Genomic DNA, 17,130 nt, shown 5'->3' with positions numbered 1-17,130 from the left:
AGGACATGTCCATGAAAGCGGACTTCCCTAACTCGAAATTGCAGCTTCTTCAAACTCAGCCTCAGTTTAACTTCTCTGCATCTGTCCATCAGTGCGGTGAGGTTTGCATCGTGATCCCGGATGGCATCTTCCTCAGTGTCACCACAGCCCACTATTAAGATGTCATCAGCTATAGGCTCAATCCCATTCAAGCCTACCAGGAGCTCATGCTGCTTCCTCTGATACAGCTCTGGCGCAACAGACACGCCAAAAGGGAGTTTCAGCCAGCGTTTCCTGCCCCACGGCGTCCAAAATGTAGTCATCAGGCTGCTCTCCTCATCCAGGCGGCACTGTAGAAACGCGTCCCGCGCATCCACCAGCGTGAAGATACGTGCTTTTGGCAGTTTGTACAGCACGTCATCTAAGGTGGGCATAAGGTAATGGGACCGCTTGAGAGCCCGGTTCAGGGGTTTTGGGTCAATGCAGAGCCTAAGTTTCTCTGGCTTCTTTACTATGACCAGATTGCTTATCCAGTCGGTGGGTTGTGTGACTGTGACCAGGTGTCCATCCCTTTCATACTGGTCCAGCTGCGCTTTAACCGCTGCTTTGAGGGCCACTGGTACATTTCTGGGAGCGCATTGCACTGGGGCCACATTGCTGTCCAGCTCAAAGTGAAGGTCGCCAGGCAGAGAGTCAATGGGGCTATTAAAGACATCAGGGTATGTGCTGATCAGGCTCTCTTTAGTCAGCAAGCTCAACTTACTGTGATCTACACTATGTAGCTCCTCCGGAATGGTGAAGCGTATCAGGCCGAGATCCTCGCATGTGGAACCCGAAAGCAGTGGTCTCTGGCCGGATTCCACAATTTCAAAGTCAAGTGTGTGCTTCTTGCCTCTAATGATGCACTGAGTGCTGAACAGGCCCATTGAATTCATCCATTCACTGTTGTAAAGTTTCAGTCTAGTGAGACTAGGCTGAAGGGCCACCTTGGGGCCAGTCTCATTTTGTCTTTGATGCTCATCACGTTGCAGGTTGCTCCAGAGTCAAGCTGGCATTTCTGGAGCCCGTTTTGCAGTGGGAGGTTGACGAACCACTTCTTCCCCTGTGCGTTGACTGCTCCTATGCTCATCGTTGTGTAGATCTGGCCCAAATTGCAGCCATCATTATCATGGTCCTCTTCAGAGGGTGCGTCTATACTATGTAACTGGCGTGTGTTTTGGCCTCTTTTCATGCACACCTTGGCAAAGTGATTGGGGGTGCCGCACGAGCGGCATGCTTTCCCAAAAGCAGGGCACTGGTCCCGCCCACGTCTGTGTTGAGTGCCACAGTACCTGCACTCAACTGTCCCTCTCATGCTCTGCGCGGGTTTGCTGGCCGGCTCAAACGGCCTGCTGGACGGCCGCCGCCGCTGTCCCTCTGCCGCATTGAGGCTCTCCCCAGGCCTAAAATTGTCCAGCGCCATAGCTTTCAGTTTATTGTCCATAATCTCTGCAGCGCGGCAAATCTCAACTGCCATTGCCAATGTGAGGTCTTTTTCTCTGAGTAGGCGGCGTCTCGCGCCCTCATCAGTTATTCCAAGGACGAGCCTGTCTCTTATTAGCTGGTCTCTCAAGTTTCCATATTCACATGTGGCTGCTTTTTCTCTCAGTCTTGTAACAAACGCATCAATAAGCTCACCCTCCTCCTGTCTCAGGTTTCCAAAGACGTACTTTCGAAGATGACATTTTTGTGGGTGTAAAGTAGTCTTCAAGCGCCTGCAATATGACTTTTACGTCTTTCTGCTGGTCTTGTGTGAGACCCAGGTTGTGCTTGTATAAGTGTCGGCACTCACAGCCCATTAGCCTTCTCAGTGTTGCAGCTTGCACATCCGCATCTTTCTCACAGAGTCCGGTAGCCAGCAAGTAATCCTCAAACTCTGCTCGAAAAGTTGCCCAATTGCTGCTCAGGTCCCCAGACATCTTCATCGGCTCCGGTGGCGGAATGGATGACGCCATCTCACAGTCGTGATGCTATGGCTAACGCTAGCTGGTTAGCCGCAAACGTACTAAGCTACGACTTAACTATTTAGTAAATAAACCAAACGCGCCGCGTCAGCGACGGCCTACATAAGCTCACTTTTGGGTCCAAATCTATCTGACACCATGTTGCATGTTGGTGAATAAGGACGCTATACAAAGTGTGTGTGTTAAGCTCCGTGTATTAACATGCTGACCAACATAGGTACACCGGTACACACGAGCACGCTGACTTCCTGTTACAAACTGACATGCCTAATTACCCCACAAGGTGGAGCTGTAACCTCAGCTGTACAACAGGATACCCTGTAACAAAGACGCTTGTCAAAAAGTACGGGGAAGCTTTGTGACGCTTTGGCCGCTCTGACGTGGCGGCGTTTTCTGTTCGACCGGGAGAAGCGCACGCAGCCACGGCCAATACACTGACACTAGAAACCTTTATAAACTACATATATAATGACAGAAGTTGTATTAATTGGTCGCAACGGGGTCTGTTAGCAGTTAGCTCGCTCGTTAGCCGCTGGCATGCCGCTATGGCTCGCTTGTTAGCCGCTGAGCCATAGCGGCGTGCAGGCAGAGCGAGCAGCCGCCGGACTAATCTAGTGACCCGTGCCGGACTTCACTGTGAGCGGATGTGACCGGCATGTAGCGTTAACTTGTTCCTATGTACAAACAACGTTGTATTATAAACGAAAGGTAACCCAGCAACGGCGATTATGAGCTTGTCCTCAGAATTAATGTTTTGGTAGGAACGAAAGATTACATCGTATGTTTCTCCAGGATCAGACAGCGTGAAGGACGTCTATATTCCGATTGGCGGCTGGCGTTAGCCGCTGCTTGCCGCTGAACCGCGTCATAGCTCATTACCATAAAGTTGAAAAATTTCAACTTTCTGATTGACGCTCAACACGCTCAAAACGCCCAAAACGCGACGCCAACAGATTTGCCGCTCCTTGCAGCTGAGAGAAGCCGGCTTCCATTGAAAATGAATGACTTCCGGTAACTTTAGACGCTCAAGTCGGTGGCGGTGTGAACGTACGGTAAAGCTATGCACCTGACAAGAGCCTAACTGTTGCCATAGTTACCAAATAAACTGACTAACTTGGGGCAGGTTACAAGCATAGAAGCCTTTGTCACCTTTTGCAAATTTGACGTTATCGGAGATAAAAGAACAGGTTGTCTTCTGAAGCTTTTGATTTCAAACTATAAGTTAATTATTAAATAAACAATAAGGACAAGGATGGAAACAAAAAACACGCGGACAATTTTCCCTTGGTAAGTGCCATATTTGTTTGTTGCGCTGACACAGTCTCTATAACGTTAACGTTAGAAATCACAAGCAGTCGTTCCTTTGATGATTTGTAACGTGAGTAAATGTAGCCTTGTGGGATGTGGCTAAATATAACAATAAAGTACTAAACTTAGCTAAGTAAAATGAGATTCTTGAACTTTACTTGACCAGCCTACATTTATATCCTAGCTAACGTTCCTACTTCAATTTTAACTGCTCCACTTGCTAGATTTTGAAGGCAAATATTGTTACGTTTACTTGCGTGTATCATTGTTGATTAGTAAAAATGTTTGTCATCCTCAGGTACAAGGAGAGGTTGCAGACCAAGTATCATAAAGCCCCAGCAAAACAGATGGCCGTGATTGGTAGTTGCTCGTCAGTCTTATCCGGAGAGAGAGGTGTCTCACCAGTTATTTTTCATGACACTCCAGACCAGAAGTCCAGCATAGGAAGTCAAAAGCATAAAAAGTGCATCTCTAAAGAACATGCTTGCTTTTCAAAGCAGATGACCCAAAAAGCAGATTCGCAGGGAATACGTGGCTGCTGTGGAGGAAAAACTCAAACAGCATCCTCTGGCTATGTACCCACACTATAAGGATCATATGACCCCAGATGTAAGCAACGATGACAGCAGTGTGAACTACCAAGATGCATTGTGCCAGAAAAATAGGGCATTATTACAAGTTAAGAGTTTATCCCGTCTTACAAAATATTTAAATGTTGTCTTTATTTCTCTGCAGTTATTTGATAAGGTGTTATCCGTTCTGTACCCAGACATGAGCGTTAACAGTGCCTCTGCACTTCCTACGCTTACAGGAGAGGATGTGGAGGAGGAAGATGAGGAAGAGCCAAGTCAGGAAGAAGTAAACTGGCAAAAGCAAGTAAACTGGCAACTTCATTTGTAGTATTAATATAAATCTGAAGATCCATCCAACAAATAAAGATTCGGTCTGTGATGCGGCTACACATTACTTCTCAATTGTTTTACAGCAGTACAAATGGCCGAAACCCAAGTCCCAGAACCCACACATAAGGACATGATGAAGCCACCAAACCTTTCACCAGACAGTTTGCCTCTCTGGTAAGTTTGAGAAAAGAAAATGTTAATGTTACCGTTTGTCAGAGCTTACACAAGAACCAGTATAATCTAAAAACAACGATGCAAGTGATTTATTTTGGAATCTTGCAGGACGAAGAGACAAATGTTACTGAATCTGAAGTACTGGGCCTTTCAGACTCTTCATCTCCAACTTTCCCCATATAAGTGGAAGACGCCAACCACTTCAACCGTTTCAAAGGCCTCTAAGCTAAATAAAGCACAAAAAGATACATTTCACACATTCTTAAACCCACAAATCAAAATACAATTTTTGATGGCTACTGATTAGAAAAATCCAATGCACGTACAGTAAAACACTTGCATGTCCAAAAATGCTCTTCAACACCACACTGTAAAAAAAAAAAAAGAGAAGAATTTTGAAATATCTTTGTTTTAGTATACAAGGAAACATGGACAATTAAGCAATGCGTATAAGCAGAGGGGGGTCAGAGGTTTTATGATAATTGATGCCTAAAATGAACTTAAACAACAAATATAGATGCAGCATTATTGTTAAAGGTGCTCTAAGTGATGTCACACGTGTTTTAGGCTACATTTGTTGTTACATACAGCAAACATCTCCTCACCATCTGCAAGCTGCTTGTCCCCAGAACACACTGTAACAAAACGCAGTCTCTGTAGACAGCCCAAGGTCTACAGACGGCAACAAAAACAAACTGTGCCCACCTGCACCACGAAGAATACACAGTGTTTCAGCCAATAACCGACAAGAAGGATTTGGGGGTGGGGGGTTAGTACGCGGAAGCCCAGAAGGGAGGGGATGGGATGAGGAGGAGGGAGGGGCATGCGAGTCTTGTTTTGTTTGAAGATACAGTACTTTGAACACCAACAAGAAGTAACGTCACCCTAATCGCTTAGAGCACCTTTAACTATCTTCTCTATATTTATATCAAGCTTGTTTTACTGTGTACCTCCAAAAATGCAAATATTGTAGACATTATAGTAGTAGTTCTTATTTTAACTTGGTATGATTCCTGGAATTAAAAATAACAACTCAAACATAATTTTTAATAGACTTTATTTAAACAATAAATTACAAAAACAAAAGCCTAATTGGTGATTTCGTAAAACCATTTTTGACAACTTCATCTGGGGAGTCTTTCAAAATAAAAAAGGACCTTTCTGAAAGACAAAAAAAAAAGTGAAGTAATTGAATTAATTCTGAGGAATTACAGGATTACAGAGATTATGATCATTCATTAACATTTACACAGATTTATGAAAAAGGTCTGTGAACTGCTAAAAGACACTTAACAGGGAACGTTGCTGTTGCTGAAATGGACTTTGTCACGTCATTACATCCTGATACATCAGACTTGTGTGCTATGACATTTCATGTAAAATATCTCTCTGTGTTATCATTGGTATTAATCAGCTGTATTAAAGTGAATTTGACTTTTGTGTGAATGATATTCAGCCTACCCTCTCAGTAATATACAGTGCGATACTAGTAATATACAGTTATTGAAGAAAAAGCTACAAATGACTCAGCTGTGTTTATATGAAGCACAAAAATGAACAACTTACGGATAAGAGGGTTGGCCTCAGGTCTGGTGTGTTGTGTCACTGTCAGCTGTTTGGGTCAGAGGTCAGGAGAGAGTGGACGGGTGACCTGCGGCCCAGTGAGAGCAGCTGTGGGGAGGAAGTGAACTTCGCTGCAGTCGCTGGACTCAAAATAACATGGCCTAGAAAATTCATAATTTATATGTTAGAGACTTGAATACTGATGCTGACAAATTTAATCGGTCTGTCAAATGTAACGCTGCAACTCATTATTGTTATTATTGATTTATCTAATGATCATTTACTCAATTCATTATTTGCTCTATAAATTGTCAGAAAGTAGTAAAAAATGCCAAGGTAGCGTCTTCAACTTGCTTGCCCACCCAACAATTCATCGCAAATACAATTAATTTCCAACTACATAAAACACAGAAAAGCAGGAAATTCTCCCATGAATAGTTAAAAAAAAATGACCTGAATGATTAATCAATTATTATTAAAATAAGTTTATTTTCTGTTGAAAATAAACTTATTGAATTATGTTGTATGGCAAATAAACACTGCATTCATGAAAAAAAGAGTTTGATGGATTGCATGACAACTATAGAGTAGTTAAGAAATCTCACTCTCATTGAAGGGTTTGTTGTTGGTTGTTTTTCGTTTGAGCTCAGCTGCCTTCAGAAAACGTGGCTCGCTGTACACAGTGTACGCACAAACACACACCCATTACACACAGCCAGCCTGTAGCACTTGTGCATAAGGTATAAAAGGTCACGTGGTAAGATTGTATGAGCGTCTCATAGCCTCGAGGCAAGTCATGCTTAAAACATAAAAAAAGAAAATACACTGAGATGGGAAGGTTTGGGCGCTTTCCCTACCTGCCGCAGGTTTTTCTTCTCAATCTGGAGCCAGCTTTTATTTCTTCTGCCTTGTCAGTACTGCTGTCGGTGCGGAGGGACATCAAAATATACAGTGAGAGTCCACAGTAGATATCTTAAGACAAAGGAGTTTTAAGCTATACAAGGTCAACAGCCTCTCTAGTCTTTTTATGATATAGTACAGTAAAAACAGTGAAATAGTGTGGTCAAAGGTCAATTAAACCACTCATGTATACTCATCCCCCCCACCCCTCCTCCAAATGACTTCTGCTCATTTAGTAGCATCACATGATTTTCAGATGTGCGACCTAAGCTAGCCCAGGAACGAAGTTAATCCTTGCAGTGTGTGGAACAGCGCCAGACGTACAGCGTGGTTCTGTGCACTCTCTCCGGTGCAGACCTCCTCCGGTTGTCTGTGTGTGGTCTGCGGTTCTCCAAAATCACTTCTCGCAACTCTTTGACTAGAGACCTGAGTTCCCAGGCGGGGCTCTCCTGCTAGAGGAGAGAACGACAATATCAATACACTGCCGTGCTGATCTGATACTCAACATTATAAATAGCTGGTCAGATTAGCTTGCATTTTAACAGAGAAACATCGGAATACATACAATCTCACACATTTCTGTGACAATTAGCAACAAGATCTTTTACTCCTACGTAAGGGGGGGGAATCTCTGGGCACCTCATGATTTGATTCAGAATCTAACGATTCGATTCTGACCTGATTTTTGATGCATCTGAATGCAACAATTTTTTTCATGTACATTTCCATACGTGATTTAAAAAAAGCAATATATAAATCTGAGTTTGTTAGATTTCAACATAGTTTTTTTCACACACAAGTTTTAAAGGTCCCATGGCGTGAAAATGTCAATTTATGATGCATTTTAACATTAATATGCATTCCCTCAGCCTGCCTATGGTCCCCAGTGCCAAGAAATGGTCATAGGTGTGAACCGAGCCCTGGATATCCTGCTCTGCCTTTGAGAAAATGAAAGCTCAGATGGGCCGAGCTAGAGTCTTGCTCCTTATGAGGTCATAAGGGGCAAGGTTACCTCCCCTTTCTCTGCCTTGCCCGCAGAGAGAATTTAGCCCACTCATGAGAGAGAGACATCATGACATCCTTTTGGCCATTTTTGCAGGGGTTTTTCTGCACTCTTGCCTAAACTCTAAGTTGTTGTCCATTATCCCATCCTCTTTCAGTCACTCTGTTTTCTGATATGTACATGTTGGAGACAGTAATTTTAAATAGAAATCAACATTCAACACCACATCACACTAAAAATATATATATACTATTATATATAAATATTATTACACATATATATATATATATATATATATATATATATATATACACACACACACACACACACACACACACACACACACACACATATATACACACACACACACACACACACACACACACAAACACATATATATAATTCTTAATAATCAATTATTAAGTTATCAGAATCGCGCATTGAGTCGTTCTAGAGAGAATGACGTGCATCTAAGAATCAATCTTTTTCCCCACCCCTACTCCTAAGTCACTAGAAACACTTAAGACTGTATTAACACTGACAAACCACACGGTATCGCACTGCTTGTTGAGATGATTTACAGTCAGCTTTCTCTTCTTGCCACAGGAATGAAATGCTGTGTATGTTTTGATTTAAAGGCAGAGCAGATGTGCTGAGCTTGTGTCTGTGCAGATAAATAATAGAAATAAAATAAACAATGATTCACTCATGCACTTGATGGGCTGGAACCGTAGGAGATAGGCGAGATATAGGAGTTCCTGACTGTACCATGAGCTGGGTGTTGGAGGCATGCTGGGAGAAGGGTGGAGCAGTGAGTGCAGGTGGGGATGGGGAGTCCAGGTCAGGTGGAGGTACATTCAGAGCAGTGCGCAAATTTGACCTTGGAGCTCCTATAGATGAGATCGACCAATGTTAAAGGGAGCTCAGCTCCATTTCCACAAAAAAGTCTCAGAATTAATTGGATTAGATTAAGACATTACTATACCGTACTATACTGTGTATTTGTGGACAAGTCCTATCCTTCTTTCAAAAAAGACTAATCTGTTCTACCTTCAAATCCAAGGCATGTTGAAGTTTCAGACGGAAGAAGTCCTGCTCCTGCAGCTGGATGAAATCTTGACAGTCCGCAAAACTCTCTGACATCTTTTTGAAGATACAGAGAATATAAACCAACAACACAGTGATGGATCCAAAAACAGAGACAGATAAGGTTCTTTATTTATCTGAATATATAAACCAACATTTTGGTTTTGCTCCAAAGGGAGATGATAACTGTGACGCCAAACCCTTACGAATGAAATGAACAGTTTTTCTCAGAATAAAAGAACAGTTATTCAAATATTGTTAAAAGAATAAGATAAGATAATTGCTGATTATCAGCCCATACAGTATATGAGACTTTTTTTTTTTAACTGTATTTACCGCTATCTATTTCTTTGGGGTATTTTGTGCTTTTATTACATAGCGGTAAAGGAATGATGGTAATGAAGGGGAAGGGATACGGGAAATGAAATACAACCAATCTTCGCCGACCTAACACAAAACGAGGATGTCACCAACAATTTGTTGTTGAAAAGAATCAAATAAAAATTTGGTTTCTGCTGTTCATCTCTTAAAAACTGTTTTCAGTCTGTCATCATCTTATTCAGGCTTCTCTTAACACCAAATAACATCTGTTGGTAAAATAATGACTAGTACGAAGTGTAAATGCAAGTGAGTGCCACCTTGTGAAGGATTGCCTCCAGCTGGCTGATCCGCTCCCCCAACTGTTTATCTTTGGAGCGAAGGGCCTCTAGCTCGTTGCCAAGTTGTTTCTTCTCCTCCCTGACGAAGATAAGCTCCTCGAGCTGACGCTGGTTCTCCAGGCTCTGGTAGCGCTTCTCTGGATAGGATAGGAAGAGTCAACAGAAAAAGGTCATAAATGCTGTTGACAAGTACAAAATGCTTTTGAGTTGGGCATTTTGTATGGGTGGGCAAAGTTGTTCCAGTATAGCAATTTAGCATCCCAAAAAATAAAACTAAAAGTCCTTTCTTTTCTTTTTTTTATAATAGTTACTCTGCTTCAGAAGCACCTGAATTGGTTTAAATTAATAAAAAATATTATTTTTATCAATTAAGACATTTGGATCTTCATGAGCTAAATGGCTAACTGGTCAACAGCTGAGATGCCAAATCTGCTGTTCTGGGCATTCAGAAAAAAATTAAACAGACAAAAAATAGCATGAAGGAAAATATTTATATTTAAGTTATTAAAGATTACAAGATCTGAAAAAAAAAAAGAAATGCCTAGTGATAGAAGTAATTTGAGTAACAGAAACTGTTCATATCGGAAGATGTCAATTGAACTTGACTGGAGAGAAGCCAGTGATTAATTATTACCTGGTGCAACTTGTCCAAAATATCCTCTAAAGTTGGATTTTGCCCTGCAGGGAGTCCACCTGCTCTCTCTGGCAGTGATCTCCTTCTGCATGTCCACAGCTACTTGGAGGCCTGAGGTGGAGGAGACAAAACCACAAAACAAAGGGAAAAAAGAGTTAAGGGCAAGGAGGTGATCAAGCGAGAAGAACATCATGCACATATGTATCAGAACATGTTGTAAATCCCAGAGCTTTAATTTTGGACAGGCTTTGTACATCTCAAGGACATACATGTTAATGGTCACACATGTCGGGTTATATCTCTCAGACTGGAATACAGCAGAGGAGTATAATTAATATTTGAAACTTCATTTAAACTACACTAATGCTTTCTTAAGTACTGTCTGCATTCCTAGGTTGAATTCAGATCCAAATAAATCACTGTTATCTGTCGACTTGATCACAGAATGGATGTTTCTTTGTACATGAGATCTTTTGATCAAGTCTCAGTTCAAATTAACTTGTATCATGGATCTAACCATGTCCGTCAGCTCCTTCCAGGGTCCTCAGGGTGCTCCTGACCCGGTCCAGCTCGTCATGGGCGTTCCTCAGCTGACTCTGAGCTTCAGCACCACACCCTGTGCTCCTCGTTCTTGCAGCTGTGGAGCTTTTGTAGCTCCTTGTGCTTTCTGTCAAATCATGCCACACAAACACATGCATTGCATCCACTGAGAGGAAAACACTTTAACACTTTAAACACACAACAATGGAAGGGCTTGGTTGACAGTGAAAACATACAAACATAGTTCTCTGTTGTTGTTTTTTTAACGCAGCAGGACAAGAGGATCATTTAATTTGGCAAAAAAACTTTAAGAGCTGAGTTTGTAGAAACAGCAGTGTCAGTTTCTGGTGAATGAAATAGATCTAGTTACACTAGTCTGCTGTCTAAAGGTAACATACAATATAGTAAAAGCTTTGATTGAATACTTTTGGGACGATGTTTAAAAAAACAATTAATTATATTTCCAAAGAATGGAATAGGAGAAAAACAAAATTACTTGTATACAAACATACTTTATGTGGATTACAGACTATATATTTTTTCATTTGCATTTTTCAGCAGTAACGGTAACGGCGTTATAAGATGGGAAGAGTAATCAATTAGATTACTCGTTACCAAAAAAAACGTAACGCCTCTGCATCTGTTCATGCCTTCATTATAATAGTGAGGAAAATGCAGCTCAGTTTGTTTCACAATCATAGTTTATATGCTGGAAATTGATCATTCCTGTGTGGCGATGCACATTCAGTAAAGCTCAACTCACTAGTGAGGTGAGCAAATGCATGCATTGCACCTCCAGCTGGATGATAGTTGTCGTTTCTCCAGAGACTCCTCGTGGATACGCTGACTTTGTTCAGCCACAGAGGCCTGTAGCTGCCGCCTGTCATGCTCAGCAGCAGTCAGGTCTGAATTATGCCGCTCCCAATTCAGCCTAAACAGTATATGGCACAAGAGGAAGGATGGAGACAAAGAGTGTAAAGTAAGTCATGATGTAAGTGAGGTTTGGAAGTCAAAAACAGAAAAAAAAATGAATTGAAGGCTTAATAGGGAAAGGTTTTACTTCAGTTATCTAATCATATTTCAATCACGTTTTCTGCCATGCTCCTGACCCTGAGCTGCTGAATTCCAGCTTGTGCTGGTTTAGCTGGTTGCTGAGGAGGCTGTTCCTGGTGAAGTTCTTCGATGGTGCTGCGGTGCTGCGCGGTTATCTGGATGCTGCCCTCTATCTCTTCTCTCGGTCCCAGCCTCTGCCTCAGTGTCTCTACTTCTGCATGTAGGGCCTGGCATCTGCTCTGGGCCTCTTCCAACCTGGCAAGATGCTGGAAAAAACATTTCAATGACTGAGCCTCAATGGGCACATAGTGACCTATTATAAACGCAAGATTCATGATGCATGATCTCCTCTAAAAACTTTACGTGCTGAGTTCTTGCTGCCTAAACTGGAGTTCCTTGTTTTTCTCCTCCAGGAGTTCCTGGGATTTTCTCCCCTCCTGGGCCTTCTGTTCCAGCATGGCCTGTAGGCAGCTTTTCTCCTCTCTAGCCGCCTGCAGCTGTCCTCCCAGGGCCTTCACCTCCTCCTGGAGATCACACTGCTGCTGCTCACCGCAACTCTAGAGGAGTAAAGCAGGAGGCACAGTGGGCTGATTGTTTTAAAACAACAAAAAGATAAAGTAAATCTTTCTGACAGTGTGAAGAAATAGGATCTCAACAATCGGAGATAAACTGGCTTGACATTCATCTTGTGTTATTCCTGGATGGTTAACTGACCAAACCATTCTGAGAGGTACACTTGGTTCTGCAGTGTGGTATATCACATTTTAAAAAAAATAGGTGCCTTTGACTTTGGAACCACTTGGATTGAGTGATCAACAGGTTACTAGAGCAACTTGCACATTAAGATTGGGGGACATAAACTGCCTACTGACGATAGGCTTAATCTATAACCAATGGATTTTTTTGACTGTTGAAGCACCAATTTTAAAAGATCAGTAATTGCAATGGGATGGGTAATATTCATTCATTGATAGCCTGTAATTGCCCAAACCAACTCACTAGTTTAACTAACCACTGTAACTTTTTAAAAGACATTGTTCCCATCACATGGCCTAATTATAGCAGCACACATACACTGCTTGATGGCTTGTAAGTGTATATACAGCCTCACAGAAAGGATGAACCAAACATTAAAAAGGCCACATGTAGATCCTGCCCTTAAACCTAACCTTCTCTTGTTGCCATTAAAGAAAAGCCAAACGTCTGTCATGTACTTTTCTTGCCAAGTTCTTAGCCAAAATAAGTCAAATGATGGTTGCCCCATGGTACCCCTGGTGTGCCCTACTCAAAATAAATGTATAGAGCTCAACCGACCAGTGACCACCACTTTTTTAATGGCTCTGGTTCCGTAAGTGATGTATCTTTCAATATCTCCATTGCCGTTTCATTAGATGCTTATATAAATAGTTTTAAGGCTGGAACCAAGGCAACCAGGCTAGATGAATTGTAACCATAAACATTTGATTCCGCGCAAAATAACACCAAAAAAAGCTAAATGTACAAGTAGGTACAGAAACAACCATAGCAGCTTGTTCTAGACGTTTGTGGGTTCGTAAACATTTCCATTGTAACAGCGAGTTCCACCAATTAGAGATGTCGCTGTTACGCTTAGGATTGTGGGTAGTGTACTATTTCTTAAACAAGATTGATTTCATACAGACTTGTTGTTTCTACAGCAGCAGAAACTTTCGTTTCACAACCTCGTAGCTTGTGGTCAGTCTACCTTAGATGGTTTAGACATACTGGCAAAAAATCCAAATCCTTAGTGAGAAATAAATGAGATTTGTACTTCCGAAACACACTGTTGAGCTCTATAGTGGATATTATTAGGACAGACAGCACAGCCTCGGTCAGAACACCTCTACCAACAAAGTCCATCCCCTAACCCAATCCTGAGCCTGGCAATCATCTTTGACTCTTCCCACCAATGTCTTAAACTGTTTGACCAGCAGATTACACACATCCAGAGCTTTAGATTACTCCATTATAATTATACTACACAAACTACATGTACTAACTACAAAAAAGTATGATTCGTATTGACTCATGTAAAGTCAACCATATACTTCAGTTTAACTTTTCTTTATGGTAAACATCATGGCCACGCGGGAACTAAGGGTACGGAGGGGCTGCAGCACCCCCTTAGTGAAAGGTAGACAAACTACAACCAGAATTAAATATTACATACATTTATTTTAATGAATTGATTATTGATATTAACTTACTCCCTTTAATTAAAATTAAATGTAACCATAATTTGATCAGGATGATTTTTGCTGATTCATTTTTGCTTTTGTTTTTTCCACTTGTGGAGCGTTGTGATGGATGCAGTGTGGTGTGTGGTGGTTGACTTTAGCAGAAAATCACTCGGAAATTTATCAGCACCCTCAACTTAAAATATATTCCTGGGGCAGTGGTAAACATGCATCTATACTATAAGTTACTTTGGGTATGATAACAACAGAAAGAGGAAATTGCAGCACCTTAAGTTGGGACCGAAGCTCCTGCCTGTTGTAAAGATCGCTCTCGCTCTCTTTGGGCGTCCACCAGCTGGGACTGAGCCTCAATGAGCTGCTGCTCCAGACAACAAACCTGCAATGTCACAAATTAAATCAAATATTATTTAAGTGTTTCATTCTGGCATAGGAGGAGGCAGGAATTTTGCTTCTCCATATTGGATTTGTATAATCTTTAAGCTACTGTGGTTTGACTGAGCTATACATATTGAGTGAATTAGATAAATATGGCTGGTTTATACAAGCAGCCTCAGTATGTCATTGCTTTCATTATTGCTCATAACATTCTTCTTACCTTATCTGTATGGCTCCAGAGGTTGACTCAAGTTCACTGACCTGACACTGGTGCAGTGATGTCTGTCTCTCTGCAAGTTTCCTGAGCATAGAATTTTTGTTTTTTTAGTCTGCCACTGATTCAGAAATTCAACATTGTGTGATCATATAGTAAGTGGCCTTACGGCAGACTCTTTGAAAAAAAAAACAAAAAAAAAACAGCCACAAATGATTTGGGAAAAACACTTACTTTAGCAACTCCAACTTGACATTAAGCTGACACTGTTGTTTTTTGATGAGCTCAGTTTGGCAGTCAACATCGCCATCTCCTGGCCAAGACTTTCAATCAGGTCTTCCACTCTAGGACAGAGCAATGCAAAGAGTGAACACGGCTGTTATATATATGGTATAAAAATACCATATCTATGATGCACAATGGAGCATAGTAGATAGCCTACAATGGTTGAAAGGGATGAAGTAATACAGAAAACACCACCATTTGATATGGAGCAGGTAAGCAGCTGTAGCTGGTAAATATTAGAGGTGGGAATCTCTGGGCACCTCACGATTCCATTCCGAGGTCAACGATTCAATACCGATAATCGATGCATCTCGATGCATCATTCTTTTTTAATGTACATTTCCATGCGTGATTTAAAAATATATACATGTAAATCTGACTTTGTCAGATTTTGACATATATCTGTCTACTGGGTTTTTATTTTGTGATGAGTCATGCTTGAGCCTTAAACATGCTGTTAAAGTCAACTTCTCTCACAGTATCTTCCATGTCAGAGGCTCAGTCATGTTTAAAGGTGGAGAGAATTGGCTTCTTAGAACATGAAACATGAGGTGGTCAGATGTGTTTTGATAAAATAGATAAACAACCTTTTTTGTTTTTTTCCTAATTATTTTTTGTCTTATTAGATCATGTGTATAAATACAAAACTTTTTTGTTTTCCTTTTGGCCATTTTGCAGGGTTTTTTCTGCACTCTTGCCTAAACTCTAAGTTGTTGCCATTATCCCATCCTCTTTCAGTCACTCTGTTTTCTGATTTGTACATGTCTGGAGACAGTAATTTTAAATAAAAATCAACACATGTAATTAATTTATATATGTAATTTTTTAATTATAATTTTTAAATGTGTTGATTTTTTTTAAAAATTACTATTTGTACATGTAATATTTTAATAATTGATTTTAAGTTTTCAGAATAAAGCATCAAAACATTCTAGAGAGAATCACGTGATGCATCTAAGAAACAATATTTTCCCCACCCCTACTCCTAAGTCACTAGAAACACTTATGACTGTATTAACACTGACAAACCACGGTATCGCACTGCTTGTTGAGATGATTTACAGTCAGCTTTCTCTTCTTGCCACAGGAATGAAATGCTGTGTATGTTTTTGGATTTAAAGGCAGAGCAGATGTGCTGAGCTTGTGTCTGTGCAGATAAATAATAGAAATAAAATAAACATGATTCACTCATGCATTGATGGGCTGGAACCGTAGGAGATAGGCAAAAAAATATTTATTTTTTATTTTTTAATCATTGAATATTAATATCAGAATCGAGCATCGAATCGTTCTAGAGAGAATCGCGCATGTATCTAAGAATAATTTTTCCCCTACCCATAATAATATGGCAGATCAAGTTGGGATGTTTGTATTTCTATCACATGACTGAAAAGCTAATCTTCACATTTAGGAAGTGGGAACCTGAGAATATTTGGCATTTTTTGCTGAAAAGGGACTGAAATGATTAATCTATAAACAAAATAGTTGCAGAGTCATTTTCTTCGAGTGCCTAAATGATTATCGACTAATTGCTGCAGCTCTCTATTACATTACCTTTCTTTTTGCTTATTTACTCCACTGTGTTCCTCGCTCCCCAGATGTTTTGACTGCATAAAACAGATTTAAAAAATATATCAGACATACCAGGAGGAAAAGTCTGTGTCTAAAGTACACTTAACATGATCCGGAACTCACTTCTAGTACTTACTAAAAAAAGCTCTCCTGTAGCTTGTCTGCCTCCTCGTTAAAATCCTCAGTTACCTTAGCAGCTGGGGATAGCTGTCTTGAACTAGTGCGACATCAGGACTGGTGATGACATTGTGTCCACATTGTGACTCGTGAGATATAAGTGGTACATCTCCTCTACATTTTGTTCCAATGTCTCTACTTTCCAGTTGAGTGCCACGTCTCCTTTTCCGTCTCCTGCAGCTTCTGGTCCTCGGCCCCCTTTGGATGTTTTGGAGCGCTCCAACATGAAAGCATCTTTTCCATCTGACCAACGTGTATCCTCGAATCCTTCAATCTACAATAAAAAGATCTGTGGGTCAAGTGATATAAAACACTTCAGGAGTAAAATGTATCAGTGTCTCACCTGAGGTTGGACAGGTCGTCCTTCTCCTTCTGGACCGTGTGCAACTTAGTCTGCAAGTTCACAATAGCTTTGTCAAACGGACTGTTTCTTGTTCAGGTTGATCGTGTGTCTGGGTTGAGAGGGTAAAATAGTACTTATAGAGAA

At 41.0% G+C, this 17,130-nt stretch overlaps 1 long non-coding RNA gene and 1 pseudogene across 1 annotated transcript; one reads left to right on the top strand and one right to left on the bottom strand.

Annotated features, from left to right (window-relative positions):
- Positions 1-3,643: 3,643 nt before the first annotated feature.
- LOC116677153 (uncharacterized) lies at positions 3,644-5,795 on the top strand. Its single transcript, XR_004328940.1, has 4 exons — positions 3,644-3,899; positions 4,026-4,166; positions 4,276-4,366; positions 4,475-5,795. It is a non-coding gene; the product is annotated as an uncharacterized LOC116677153 (long non-coding RNA).
- A 146-nt stretch (positions 5,796-5,941) lies between these two features.
- On the bottom strand, positions 5,942-17,092 carry LOC116677152 (coiled-coil domain-containing protein 158-like; annotated as a pseudogene).
- Between the last annotated feature and the right edge of the window lie 38 nt (positions 17,093-17,130).

This window comes from Etheostoma spectabile, unplaced genomic scaffold (genome assembly GCF_008692095.1).
Source record: "Etheostoma spectabile isolate EspeVRDwgs_2016 unplaced genomic scaffold, UIUC_Espe_1.0 scaffold00004452, whole genome shotgun sequence".
Classification (NCBI taxonomy): Eukaryota; Metazoa; Chordata; class Actinopteri; order Perciformes; family Percidae; genus Etheostoma; species Etheostoma spectabile.
Note: the sequence above shows the minus strand (reverse complement) of the source record. Positions and strands in the feature narration are given on the sequence as shown.